Source organism: Ochotona curzoniae, unplaced genomic scaffold (assembly GCF_017591425.1).
Source record: "Ochotona curzoniae isolate NIBS_2020 unplaced genomic scaffold, NIBS_Ocur_1.0 patch426, whole genome shotgun sequence".
Lineage (NCBI taxonomy): Eukaryota > Metazoa > Chordata > Mammalia > Lagomorpha > Ochotonidae > Ochotona > Ochotona curzoniae.
The window spans coordinates 444637-458357 of NW_024467002.1; positions in this window are offsets into that span (position 1 = coordinate 444637).

Here is a 13721-nt window from a genome sequence, read left to right on the forward strand (position 1 = left end):
GTCTCCAGTTGATTCCTCAAGAAACAGGTTTGAGATTTGGGCATGAGTTGTGTTCCAGACAGGTGGGAGATTGAGGGAGACAGAAACTGAATGGGGGTTCCAATAACAACAGCAACTGATTCCCAGACCTGCTCTGCAGCTGACCTGCGCCTTCAGGGCTGCCCTGGCCCCTGGCCCCTCGCCTAGGCATCAGCCCTTGCCTGCTGGCGCCCAGGAGCAGGCTGTGACCTAGGGTGAGGCTATTCCTTGGGAAGCTCCCCACGCTCAGAGGAGGAGGACTCCCCAAACTGAAGGGTGAGCCGTGGGGCTTTAACACCTTCCAGGTCTCAAATGCATGTTTGGCTGACTTGGAGAGCAGCATGCTTCCCATGGGGCTGTCCCTGCTGAGCAGCCAGCTGGGTGGTGGGGACTCTGGCCACCCCGGGGGACTCAGGTGGGGAGAGGTTTAGGTGCCATAGGCGTGGTCGCTCCAACTGCAGGGGGCAGCCAGAAAAGCTCCATTGTGGCCATATAGGCCAGCGCTGTGGATTTTATCAGTAACCATGCTGCCATTTTGTGATAACCACCGCAGCTGGACCCCACGTACCCCTCACATCGAGGTGGGGACTGGAGCAGAAATGAAAAAGCATTCTTAGGAGGTCCTCAGCCCAGTACTGTACAACTGAGCTTATGCAAATAGAGCTGAAACATTCAATGAAATGATTTTTTAAATCTGCGGCAGTGATAATTCAAGAATGTGGGCACTTCCATTGATGGGGGCGACGGACTGTGCCGGACCCTGTACTGGCAAGCACACGCAAGAATCTGGTCTGGGATCACCTCAGACAAAGTTTCTTTGGGGATCTCCCCAACTGAACTGCCAGACTCAGAACCCCAACCATGAAGAGAAGTGCAGGTTCCATGGTCTGCCATGGAGTGCAAGTGCCAGAGCCGAGCCTCCTCAGAGGCTCAGATGGAGCAGTGGACAGCATAATCAGGTGCACATGGAGGATATGGCAGTCCATCGGAACCTGCAGAGGACACCTGGCACCACAACAGAGGACAGAACAAATCAATCAACTACCCCAGCCATGTGTTGGCAGTGAAAATCTGGGCAAATGGAGATTCTAAGGTGGACTATGTCAGCCAGTGGATTCTACAGCGACCTCATCGGAGGTCATCATTGGAATGGTGAGATTGGCAGCGATTCGTAACTGGTGAACTATCAAAACTACTTGAGCAAGACCCTCGGAGCATGCCCCACATCAGGGACTTGGGTGGGTGGGAGACGGGGTGGGGCTCCCTTTATCCTCTCCTTTACCCCAGATACAAGAAAAAACGATGTAGAAATAATATAGTCTTACCCACAAAAAAAATGTAGTCTTATGCACACACACATACACACACGATCTACAGCAGTGATAAATTCCAGAATGTGGGCACCTCCATTGATCTTTCAAGGACTGGTCACCGGAGACCGCCTCCTAAATATTCCTACTGTGTTTTTACTACCCTCATTGTTAAAAACTGGGTTGATTCTCATCCAATGGCAAGACTGTTTCTACATCCTGTTCATTTGACGGCGCCTGTGATGTTTCTTGCTGCTCAGGAGATGAGCGAAAGAGAGCAGGATGTAAAATCCTTGCTGGATGCTGCCTTCCGGGTCCTTCCGCCAGCTCAGCTGTCACACCACACACACCCCATGTGTGACAGCTGTCGGTTTCCCTACCGTCTGGAGACACCGCCTCAGAGGGATCTAGAAGGTGCCTGGCATCGCATGGATGCCAGCAAACAACCCTCCATTGCATCTCTGCTGCCTGCCCGCCAGCACAGTTCCCGGCATCTCACATCCAAGCTGTTTCCTAGGCAACCAGCACCCAGCTTTCAGGACCAGCTGCACGAACAGGCCGCGGTGGGGGATGCAGCCAGCCAGCAGCTCTGCGCCCCCTCATTTCCTGCATTGCCAGCACCACCCTCCTTTGTTGGGGGCATTGGGCTGGCGAAACAGACAGCCTGAAAGCTCGTCTGTGGTCCCAGTTTCCAAGGAGTTATTTCCACACCCCAAAGCACTGAAGGACCACAGTCCATTGAATGTTTTGCCTGTGAGAGCATTGGGCCTGTATTTTTTCTGTTTCAACCATTTTTGTTTTGTTTTGTTTTTCTTTTTGTCCCTGCAGTAGTGGGCACCCCTGGTTCCCACGTGTGACTGTGTGTCCCTTGGAGAAACTCCAGGCTCTGCTCGGTGGCCTCAGCACTCCCTGGACTGCAAATGCCCCAGGCGGGCGGGGGGGGGGGGTAGGGGGAGCGGCCAGACCTGGCACAACCCTGGGTCACATGGCCTGTTCCTCCCGGTGCAGAGTCTGAGTTCATGGCGGCGAGAGGTGGGGGGCGGTCCGCCCCTGTGGTGGTCACTGCAGGTGGCCACTGAGACAGAATCTCTTGTAAGAGATGGGCTGGGAGAGCAGCTGACAGAGGGGCCCAAGAACAATACCTTCCACCCTCTGATCTGTCTCCCTCTGAAGCCTTCCGGAGCCCGTGAGTGAGAAGCCACGAGGCATGTGGCATTTATGAGCTGCTTCCCGCTGGCATCCCGGCTGGGAGGGATAGCCATTTTCTGGGTACCATTGCAGCACAAGGAGCAAAGCAGAAATGTCTGCTGCCAGCACCATCGCTCTTCATATTATGGGTCAGTGGTCAGCCACCACAGGGCCGTGGGACGAGGCCAAGAGGAAGCAGTCAGCGTGTGGAGGGGCAAGGATGCTAGGTGAGGGGCAAGGATGCAGGCACAGCAAGCACTTGGTGCCCAAGCAGGAAGGTGGTGCCGGCACACACACTGAGGCTGGCAGAGCTGGTGACTGCAGATAGGTGACCCTACCCAGCACCCTGGGAGCATTTCTGGGTGGGAAGATAAGGCCACCAGCCCTGAGGGTGCTATGCTGAAGCCGTGGGGAATAAAGGGCTGTGTCCTGGGTGAACTAGAATTCCTGCAGCCCTGCCCTGCTCTGATCCCATCCCCCCACATATCAGGGCCACTGTCCCATGATGTACCTGGGTCTCTTTCTAAACCAGGATGGAGGGGACACATGGTATGGCAACTTGGGTGTGAAACCGGATGTGGAGTAGCTGTGAGCCCCGGGAAGGCCATGACCGCATGCATGCTGGACTCCACTGCTCCACTGGCTACACGCTTGGGGCACAGCCACTTCCTCCAAGAGACAGCTAATGAGGGAGGGTCCGCCTTTGCTCCTACCATGCTCACGGACCCCCTGGGGTTTCCTCCCCTCTCTGTTCCCCAGGACCTCTCTCTGTGGGCGGCCCACACTTTCATGCAAATGTATGTTCTCTCTCCTTACAAATAAGCCCTGCTCTCCGCAAAGGCCTGTATTTTTCCTGCTCTGCTTTGAATGGCTGTCTCTGTGGAGACGAGAACCAGGGATGAAAATGAAGACACTAGGCCCAGAGCAATGTGACAAACCCTTAGCAACAGGGAAGGGCCTGCAAGGACGGACCTCTCTCCATCTAGGAGTTTTATTTTTCAGTAAAAATCATTTTTTATTAAGTTTTCCATAAGGGGTTCTAAATGGCCTGGAACCTAAACAGATTCGCTCCATACCAGAAACGAAGGTGCTAGGCTGGCTGCACTGAGCCGCCATCCTCAGCACGCAGGTCGCTGCAGTCCACCAAGCACGGGTGTGATCAACACGCCAGGTCCAGCCCCCAGCGAGCGAGAACGCCTTGCCACGCTGGCCAAGTGTTCTGCTTTTGTCCTGGACTTTGTTTTTCTCATGTTTCCAGTGCTGGATTGTTTTTCTCCTTCAAAAGAACAGTTTTTATCTGATAACCCACGCTGGACCGGAAGTGGAGGCACGTGCTGCACGGAGATCAAGACACGAGCATCATGAGTCGTCCAGATCCGTGCCTGCTTCTGCTGCTATAGCTGGGGAAACAGCGACCACAGACACACACACACAACATACAGATACACACACCGTATACACATACCACACGCACACACACACGATGTCTGAATGCTGTGCAGAATTGGTACGAAAACCTCCATTCTGTGCTTTGACCCTTGGTCGATGATAACCTATGTGACTCGGATGCTGTCTCCAGCCCCTTGGAGGTGAGAGGAGTGTCGTTGCTTTCCCAATGCCGTTAAACACCGTGAATATGTGTTGAATGAATGAGTGAATGCGTAAGGTAAAAAGAAATGCTGCAAGCAGAAAATAGAAACGAGATCAGATTTGAATTCTGCCACAGCCCAGTCACTGTTCCATTGCTTATGAAGTTTGTAGACTAAATATAGCACAGTGATGTCTGATGCTGGGGAATGCTTGGTTAACACACACGGGGCCCCACGGCTTCAACAGCCACCGGTGACACTGGCATCCCAGATGAGAGCTGACTTACAACCCAGATCCCCGCTAATGTGTCTGGGAAAGCCAACAAAGAGCCCAAGTGCCTGGGCACCTGTTACCCACAGAGGAGCCTCAGATGAAGTTCCAAGTTCCTGGCTTTGGCCTAAGCTCTCTCCTCTCTCTTCCACTCTCTAACTCTGCCTTTCGAATAAATGAATAGATATTTTTAGTGCGGGGATGTAAAATAAACTCACCTTTAACTCCCATTTTCCCACAGGCTTTTTGGAGCCCCCTCTTTTGTGGTCTACTTAATGCTTGACCAACTGCAATGTACTCATTTGACAGATAGAACTGGCAGGACTCGGTCCTGGTACCTGAGTTGGTCTACAGACACTCATATCCTAACCTGTAAGCATTCAATGCCCAGAATTCAGAAAACACCGCGGTGAACTTAAAATTCACATCTCCGTAAAATGAACAACAAAGTTCATTGGCACTGATAATCAAGAAACAAAAGTCAAATAAATCAGGTTGACAGCATTTTCAGATTTGATGATGGCCTTTGTTGTGGAATATGAAATTTCAAATCATAAACACAGGTATGTTAATTTTTGAAAGAGTTGTTTTATGTGAAAGGCAGAATTAGAGAGAAGTTTTCGATCTGTTGTTTGATTTCCCAAATGGCCACAACCACCGACTTGGGCCTGGCCACAACCAGGAGATTAAAAACTGCACCTGGGACTTCCATGTGGGTGCAGGTGCCCAAGCCCTTCAACCATCTTCTGTTGGTTTCCCAGACATATCAGCAGGAAGCGGGGTCAAAAGTGAAATAGCTGGGACTTGACCCAATGCCCATATGGGATGCCAACATCTCAGACGGCAGCTTAACAAGCTACATCACAACCCTGGCCTTAACACAGGTGTATTCGTTTTTGTTTGTTTTTTTGTTTGTTTGTTTTCCTAACACTGGCCTGACCTTCTGTCTCTGTTAGGCAGAAACGGCATCTCAGCTTAGTCAACACAGGTCGATCTTTGCCCAGTTCAGGAGGCCTAAAATCATCTCCCTGCGGTTGAGTCTACACCAGTGAAGGAAGACATACCTTGTAGGAGGACATTGTGACCCTAGAAGGTCAGTGAGCACAGGATTACAGTTGATTGGATAATATTTGCATGAGAACAACCGAATGGCTACCTTTTGTATACCTGATTGGATATCATTTGTATAAGAACAGTTGAGTGGACAGTATGTGTGTGAGAACACTTGGTGGAATATACAAGACAAAAGGAGTTCCAAATAGAAACTGTTACTGGGTTTTGTTGATGAGCTCAATACTTCCTCCCTTATCCCATATGACCCTCAGTGTATAAAGTCTGATGCCACTAATAAACTTCGGCTTTGACCATCAGTCAGGGTCCACGTGTGTTATTATCGGCTCCGTGCACCAAGTCCATCGCTGCGGGACAGCGACAATACCTGACACCAGAGCAGTGTAGACAGACTGGTTTGCATTCACCAGTCTGTGCTGACACGTGAGATGTCCATGTTGTCCCGATTTGTTCCTGTACTTGCTCAGCTTCTGCTGTACTCTTCCAAACAAAAGTACACACAGACTTTTCTCAGCTCCCCCGCAGGGTTCTGGGACCCGGGGAGACTCCATGGGGCCACTTTGGAACCTCTCAACCAAGAGCTGTTTCTGCTCTACTGTGGAACACCGATCTGGAAAGGACATCACGGCAGTGGGCTCACAGCTGATGCGGGTCACATCTTCAGAGATGAGGAAATGAAGAGCTCTTTAGAAACACAAGGTGGCCCTGAGGCTTTGGGCTGGAGGCTGGTTATGCTGTGTAGACAAGTGTCAGCAAGGCCACGTGACATGTGGCTGCCAGTGCAAAGGGCAGCCGCCACTTAACCACAGCTGGCACACCGCTGCGGATGTTTGAGTCCAGTGCCAATATCTCAGAGGACCGGGGGTATTCACGGAAATCCCAGGAAGGTCATGTCCCAGCCCACAGAAGCTCCCTTCCCCTCTCTGTAGCTTCTCCATGAGGAACACATCCCAAGATCCCTGGGCAATGCCAAATGCTATGTTTTTTCCTATATGTACAGACTCTATAGGAAAGCTTAATATCTAAATTAGGCTCAGTACCAGCTGATAATGAAAAGCAAAATTAGGGCAGTATAATGTGTTTTAAAACTTGTGAGTAGCTTATTTCTGGAACCTTCCAGTTCACATTTTTAAGCCATGAGTAGCTAAAATCACGGATGACGGGCTTCTGGTATATACACAGAGCAGCACATGGACAAGGGCTCCTACTGTGGACTCGCCTTAACGAAGCTTTTCTGCAAGAATGGAGTCCAGCGTTCGGTGAAAGAGGATGGCAAAACCCAGAGGCTCAACACTGACATCTTCCAAGTGTCCCACACCCAAGCAGGGAAGCAGGAAAAGCAGGGAAGTAACCAGAACCCTCAATAGAAAGATACAGTGGGACCTGGCACGGTAGCCTAGCGGCCAAAGTGCTTGCCTTGCCTATGCCAGGATTCCACATATCTGTATATTTGCCTTTCCGATAAAAATAACAAATCTTAGAAGAAATGATGTAGAATGCCCTCAGCCAATCCTGCCTCCTATTCTGGCTCTGTACGCAACTCTAGTTACTACTGTATACTAAGGAGACAGAAGGAAAGGGTCCTGTACCTGGGCCGTGTACTTGGACCTGCAGGAGACCCAGATGGAGTTCTGAGTTATGGGTTTGGTCTGGCCCAGCCCAGATGTTATAGGCAGTGTAGAAATACACTAGTAGATAGAACATATTCTCTGTCTCCTCTTTATCCTATGTCTCTCTAGCACTTTCTAATAAATAATGATAATAGAAAAATTCAGAAATAAAAATGTTGGGGGCAGTGCCATGGTATGGTGGTTTGTGTATCCATTCGCAACTCTGGTCTGAATTCTGGCTGCTCCACTTGGCCTGCTAACGTACCTAGGAATGCAGAGGATGGCCCAAAACCTTGCCTGGAAAGACGCAGAAGAAGCTCCTGGCTCCTGGCTTCAGACTGGCCCAGCTCTGACTGCTGCAGCCATTAGGGGAACGAAGCAGTGGGTAGATCTCTCTGTCTCTTGTTTTCTCTCGCTCATGTGTGTGTGTTCTCTCTATGTGACTCTGCCTTTCAAATAAAAACAAATCTTTTTTTAAAAAAAAGCATAAAAAGATTCAGACACATGAGATTAAAAAATTTCCTCTGTTCCCTGTGAAACATCAAACATATAAATTAGAATGCAAGGACAACAGTAGGAAAGACATGATGATCAAACAATTTTCTAACTTCAGTAAAAAAAATGTCAATACATAATTGCTCCCCCCACACACACAAACCCTCCACAGAGAGCCCCGCAAACACAACCACAACCGAATCCCAGGAATACAGATCCACAGGGAAAGAGGAATGAAAGAAGGAAGGAACCAGGAGATTGTGGAATGCTGCCTGGTGCTTCGGAAGGAGAGCAAACCTACACTCCCAAGCCCCGTCCCGGTCGTCTCCAAAAAATGAAGGTTCAGAAATGAAGACAAGTGAGTTTGTCACTAAGACATCAGCGTGACAGACAACGTTTGGGGAGGTTCTTCAGGCTGAGGAGATGTGAAAATCAGCTCTCTGCAGAAAGACTTAATGAACACTGCTCACTGTCCTGCATGATGGACTTGGTGCTCGGAGCGTGGACTGCCGTGTTGGTGAGCTAGCTGAAGTTTATCAAGAGCATCAGACTTTTACAGACTGAGGCTCACGTAGGCTAAACCTTCCTACGGAACCTGTCAAGTGTTTGAAACTATCTTTTTGTTTCGTACATTCCATCAGTTGCACAAATGGTATCCAATCAGTTGTTCTGTTATCCTGTGTTCGCTGTCGTCCTGAGAATCACAACGTCCTACAGAACACTGGAAACAGTGAACCGGGGTAGGAGGGTGCATTTAAACATGGAAAATGGAAGAACAGGCAAATCAAGCTCAGAGCTGAGGCACATGTGTCCTGCAAACAGGATCTCAAACACATTTTAAGAGCTGACAGACCCCTCAGCAACCCCAGGACCACCACAGCCGCTGGCAGGCCAGCAGGAGGGCTACTGCTGGGGAAGGAGTCGACAGTGCACGCCTCCGCTTGCCAGCAGCTCACCGGTGTTTGCGGCACCTGGAGACTTCAGCCAAGACAGCCAGCTGCCCTGTCCTCTGCACAGCCTGCCTCACGTCGACTTGACCTGGAATCTGACTTTTATTCCAATCACATTTGGAGTTTCTGCCCAGTCCCATGGTTTAGACTCAAGTGTGCGGCAGCCTTTGGCCCGGTGGTCCTCAGAGGCATGAGGGAGCGAGCGGTCAGGCCCCCCGCTCTGCCAGTGACCAGCTCTGTGGGGTGATGGTGGTGTGGCCATCTCCTCCCTTGGGCCTCTTCCTCCATGTTGCATAATCACTGCTCTGTCCACCTTGAGCTTCAGGCTTGGGTTTCAACTTGTTGCTGAACTTGGCCTCCCTGGGAGCCATAGGTAGGCATGTTCTGTGGATGCAGCATCAGCTGGACTGTGCCAGCCAAGTGCTGCCTGCCAGCGTGATCCACAGCTAACCTGGGGACATCGGTTGAACTGGCTCATCTGTTTGCTCCAATCTCCAGCCCTTCTTATCTGCTGTCCTTCATCACCAGACGACCCTGGGCAAGCCACCACATTGTGCTACAGCCTGGATGTTGTTCCTGCTGACATCCGACTCCATAGGTGAAGGTGTTAGTATGTGCGGGACAGTTGGGTCACAATGGTGGCACCCTCATGAATGGGATCGGTGCCCTTGTAAAAGACGTCCCCAGGAGTCTTCCACTGACCTTCTGCCACTTGAGCACCTGCAGGCCTTCCGAGGGCATTCTAACCCTGGCGTGCCTGGCCTTCAGAACAGCAGAAAGTGGGTTTCCTGTGTGTAGACGCCCCAGGTCTCTGTTCAGTGGGGTGGCAGCCCCGAGCGTCCAAAGGCAGCCTTGAACCATGCTACCGCCCAATGGGTCACATCAGAGCCACTGGCAGTTTCCTTGGCTTTTGTCCACATAGCGTGACTGCCAAAGTGTTTGCGATGAGGGCGTGGGGGAGAGGCATGGGGAAGGGAAAGAGAGCAGAGGGGCAGAACGGCTGTGGCCCAGCAGGTGAGACGCCGGTCAGGTGTACTGAAGCAGTGAAGGACACCCTTCCATTGCTACCAGTAGCGTTCAAGTCATTCTTTTTCTTTACCAAAGGAGTATTTATTGGAAAAGCAGGATTAGAGAGACAGAGAGATCTTCCATTCTTTAATTCATTTCCTAGGTGGCTGCAATAGCTGGTGCTGGGGCCATTCAAAGCCAGGAGCCAGGAGTTTCTTCTGAGTCTCCCACAAGATCTTGCATAGGATCCAAGCACTTGGGCCAGACAGAGAAAAAGATCTGACCACAATGGCCAGAGCTGATCTGAAGCCAGGAGCCTGGAGCCTCTTCTGGGTCTTCTATGCGGGTGTAGGGTTCCAAGGATTTGGGCCATCCTCTACTGCTTTCCTAGGCCACAGGCAGGGAGCTGGATGGGAAGCAGAGCTGTCTGGACATGAAGTGGCACCCATATGAGATGCCAATACTTGAAGGTGAAGGATTAACCAGTTGAGCCATTGAGCTGGCCCTGTTTGAGTCTCTGCTTCTATTCCAGCTCCCTGCTAACATACTTGGGCAAGCAGTGGAAGATGGCTCATGTGCCTGGGGCCCTGCACCCACATAGGAGCCCTTGGTGGAGTTCCTGGCTCCTGGCCTTGGTCGGTCCACCCATAGCCACTGAAGTCACACCGCACATTCATAACCATGACCCTAATAAGAGAGTTTTCCGGAAATCTACCCGTTTGTACTGGAAAGCTGCATTCATGTTACATTTTTGCTGCTTCTATTTTTACAGCATAGAACAATGGCTGTTCTGTGTGGCTGGGTGTTGGTGTGTATGTGGCCTTTGAAGGGTGTTTGTGCTCTTGAGTGTGCAGTAAGAAAAACAGCTCTTAAAAAGAAAAGAAAATCAGCTCTTTTTCCAAAAGTCCTTCTCTCATAACGAGGAACGGCCTCTGAGTGATTCAATGATGTACAAGTGAACGGGTCGTGACTGTGTCAAAACGGAAAATGGCAAGATAGACCTAACCTAGCTTGAGAAGTGAGAAGAGCATGGGCTGCCTCTTCAGGGCGTTGTATCCACAGCTGTGGGTTGGCCGAGCTGGACACAGGTCTAGGGTCCCCCGGCGCCCCTCATGTGTGAGGGTGACAGGGTTTTGGCAGGCATTGGCAACACATGCGCTGTGTCCATGGTCGCCTCCCCTCGCACACTGATGGGGTTTGCATGGATTGTATCCCAGCAGCTGTGCTGTAAAATGCCACATGGCACAGATGAGACACAGTCAGCCTGGAACTCTCATCATTCCTCAGCCATCTCGTAACCCAGCCCTTGGCCAGCTGCTGCCGAGCCAAAGCTAATGGCTTGGACGCAGGTCAAGACCACGGGCATGCAAGATGGGAAAACCAGCAGGCCGAAGGCCCTCCCAGCTGGAAAAAATGGCTGTGGCATCGCCCTATGCTTGGGAGAGCTAAAGGTCAGTGGAGACCAAAGCAGACAGGGTTCCTATTGTCAGACTGCCAGAGTTGGGGGGTGCACAGGAAATCCATCCAGGTTCCAAAAAGACTCCCCGGAAGGGAGGTGTCCTTCACCTTGAAGGGGACAGGTGCTCGATGAGGTGGCCAGGGGCCCCTCCTCAGATGCGTTAAAACTCCTGGCTTCAGCCTGCCCAAGCCTGGCTATTGCAGGCGTCTGAGAGTGAGCCAGTTGGGTAGAACGTCTCTCCACCACCCTCCCCTGCTCTCACTCCCTGTAGCGATAACTGGGCCATCCCCACCCTGGCTACAGCACAAAGCACAGATTGGAACTGTTTTTTCCATGTATGGCATCTGTCATGAAATGGGTGAGAAAAAGCAAAGAAAGGGATAGAAAGTTCATGGGCTTGCAGTGGTGCCAGTTCAGAAACTTCTCCTCCTGGGAAACTGCATGCCAGCTTTGTTGCACGCGCCTCCATGTTCATGTTTACGAGGGCAAGGATGCCTCCTGGGGCCACCCGGAGCTTCATGCCACAGTCAGGGGTGGCAGGCAGCTGGCCACAGCTGGCACTGGCGAGGAAGCGAAGAAGCTTAACTTGTCCAGCCCTGGTGCAGCCCAGCCCCTCTGAGTCAGAATCTGCATTTTGATGAGATCCCCAGGTGCCGAGTAGGCGGTGGCAGCTGAGTAATGGGGAGAAAGGGGACTGTGTACAAGCAGAGAGGAGGGAGAGGGGCCAGGAGGGCAGTGAGAAAAGCCTTCCTTGAGAAGTGAAAAGCCCCGATCTGCCTGATCTCGGCAGACTGAGCCTACAATCAGATCCACACTGATAGGAACCTAGGCTTGTCTTCAAATCCCCCATCGGTTTCCGGGGATTCAGTCTAACACTGGGGGGAGGGGGTTGCAGGGGGAGAGCCCCAAGGCTGTGACTCATGCCCCATCGCTCATTCCCCGGGGTGCAAGGCATTGCTGTTTGTTTGCCCTCTGCCCTTGGCCCTGGGTCCTGGTGGAGGGGTGAGCAGGGAGCTGGGAATCTTTCCATGCCACCTGCACTGTCATGTGCTCAGTTGCGACAGTAGCTGATGTCCGTGCCAGGCACCGCTACAGACCTGCTGCCCACCTGTGTTCAAGCTAAGGAGGCAGACGTGGCGAGCGTTCCATGATTCAGAGAAAGGACAACCCAGAGAGGTTGTGCAACGTGCCCAAGCAGCACAGCGTGAAGGTGGAGAGCTGTCTGTGGTGTGTCATGTGAGCTCTGAGCACTGGACGGAACCTTTAGCCAAAGAGTTCTTTCCTCCTCTTGTGTGTTGTTGGGTGCCGGGGTTTGGTTATGGTTCAAAGGCTTAGCAGAGATGCTTGTGTGCTCAGAAGCTTAGTCCCCGGCTGTGGAACCTGGGAGAGCAGTCAGGTCATGAGCGCGTCCGCTTGGACAAGGTCATTGCTGGCCAGGAGGGGAGGGGAAGCTCTTTTGAGAGCAGGCCGTTGGGAGAAACAGCAAATCAGGTCCCTGGTCACTCCTGTGATTCTGGTCATGTGATCTCTCTCTCTCTGTCTCTCTGTCTCTGTCTCTCTCATACTACCATCCCGATGCCCACATAGTACACTGGTGAGGCTATCCCATCCTATCTCAGACTTCCAGCCCCTAAAACTAAGCAAACTGAGCTAAATAAACTTTTATATTTTTTTTACAAAGTACTCAGCCTCAGGCATTTTGTTATAGTCACAGAAAATGGACTGAGCTAAAAAATGAATGGGAACCACTCAGAGGATCCAGAAGCAAAGCGAATGCCTTGAAAATAAATATATGCACATTATATAATATATTATGTTATATATTGTATGTTATGTATTTAAAAATAAAATAAAATAAATTCCTCATACAGTAAGTCACAAGCAAACAAACAAAAACAAATGGCAGGCAGTGTGGTGCAGCAGGGGGAACCAGCCCTTGTGACGGATAGCCACTTCCCGGATAGGAGCACTTCAGACCAGGTCCTGTCCCGACTGCTGGTCCACCCTCCTGCTGATACGCCTGTACAGCTGCAGATGACGACTGCCGTGCGTGGGTCCGTAAACCCCGTGCTGGTGGCCTACGCGCAGTCCTCGGCTCCCTGCGCGCTCTGGCCTGACCCAACCCTCGTTGTTGCAGCCAGGTGGGGAGGGAAACAGCATACAGAGAATCCCTAGCTTGGTCGCTCGGTTTCAATTAAACAAAACTTTTTAAAAACTATACATTTAAAAAATATTTTTACTTTTATTATTTGAAAGGCAGATTTACAGAGAGAAGGGGTGTAGGAGGACATTGTGACCCTAGAAGGTCAGCGAGCACAGGATTACAGCTGATTGGATAATATTTGCATGAGAACAACCGAATGGCTACCTTTTGTATACCTGATTGGATATCATTTGTATAAGAACAGTTGAGTGGACAGTATGTGTGTGAGAACACTTGGTGGGATATACAAGACAAAAGGAGTTCCAAACAAAAACATAGAAACTGTTACTGGGTTTGTTGATGAGCTCAATACCTCCTCCCTTATCCCATAGGACCCTCAGTGTATAAAGTCTGATGCCACTAATAAACTTTGGCTTTGACCATCAGTCAGGGTCCACGCGTGTTATTATCGGCTCCGTGCACCAAGTCCATCGCTGCAGGACAGCGACAAAGGGGAAACGGACAGAGGGGTCTTCCATCTGTTGGATTACTCACCAAACAGCTGCAAAGGTCATGGCTAAGCCAAGCTAATGCCAGAAGCCAGAAGAT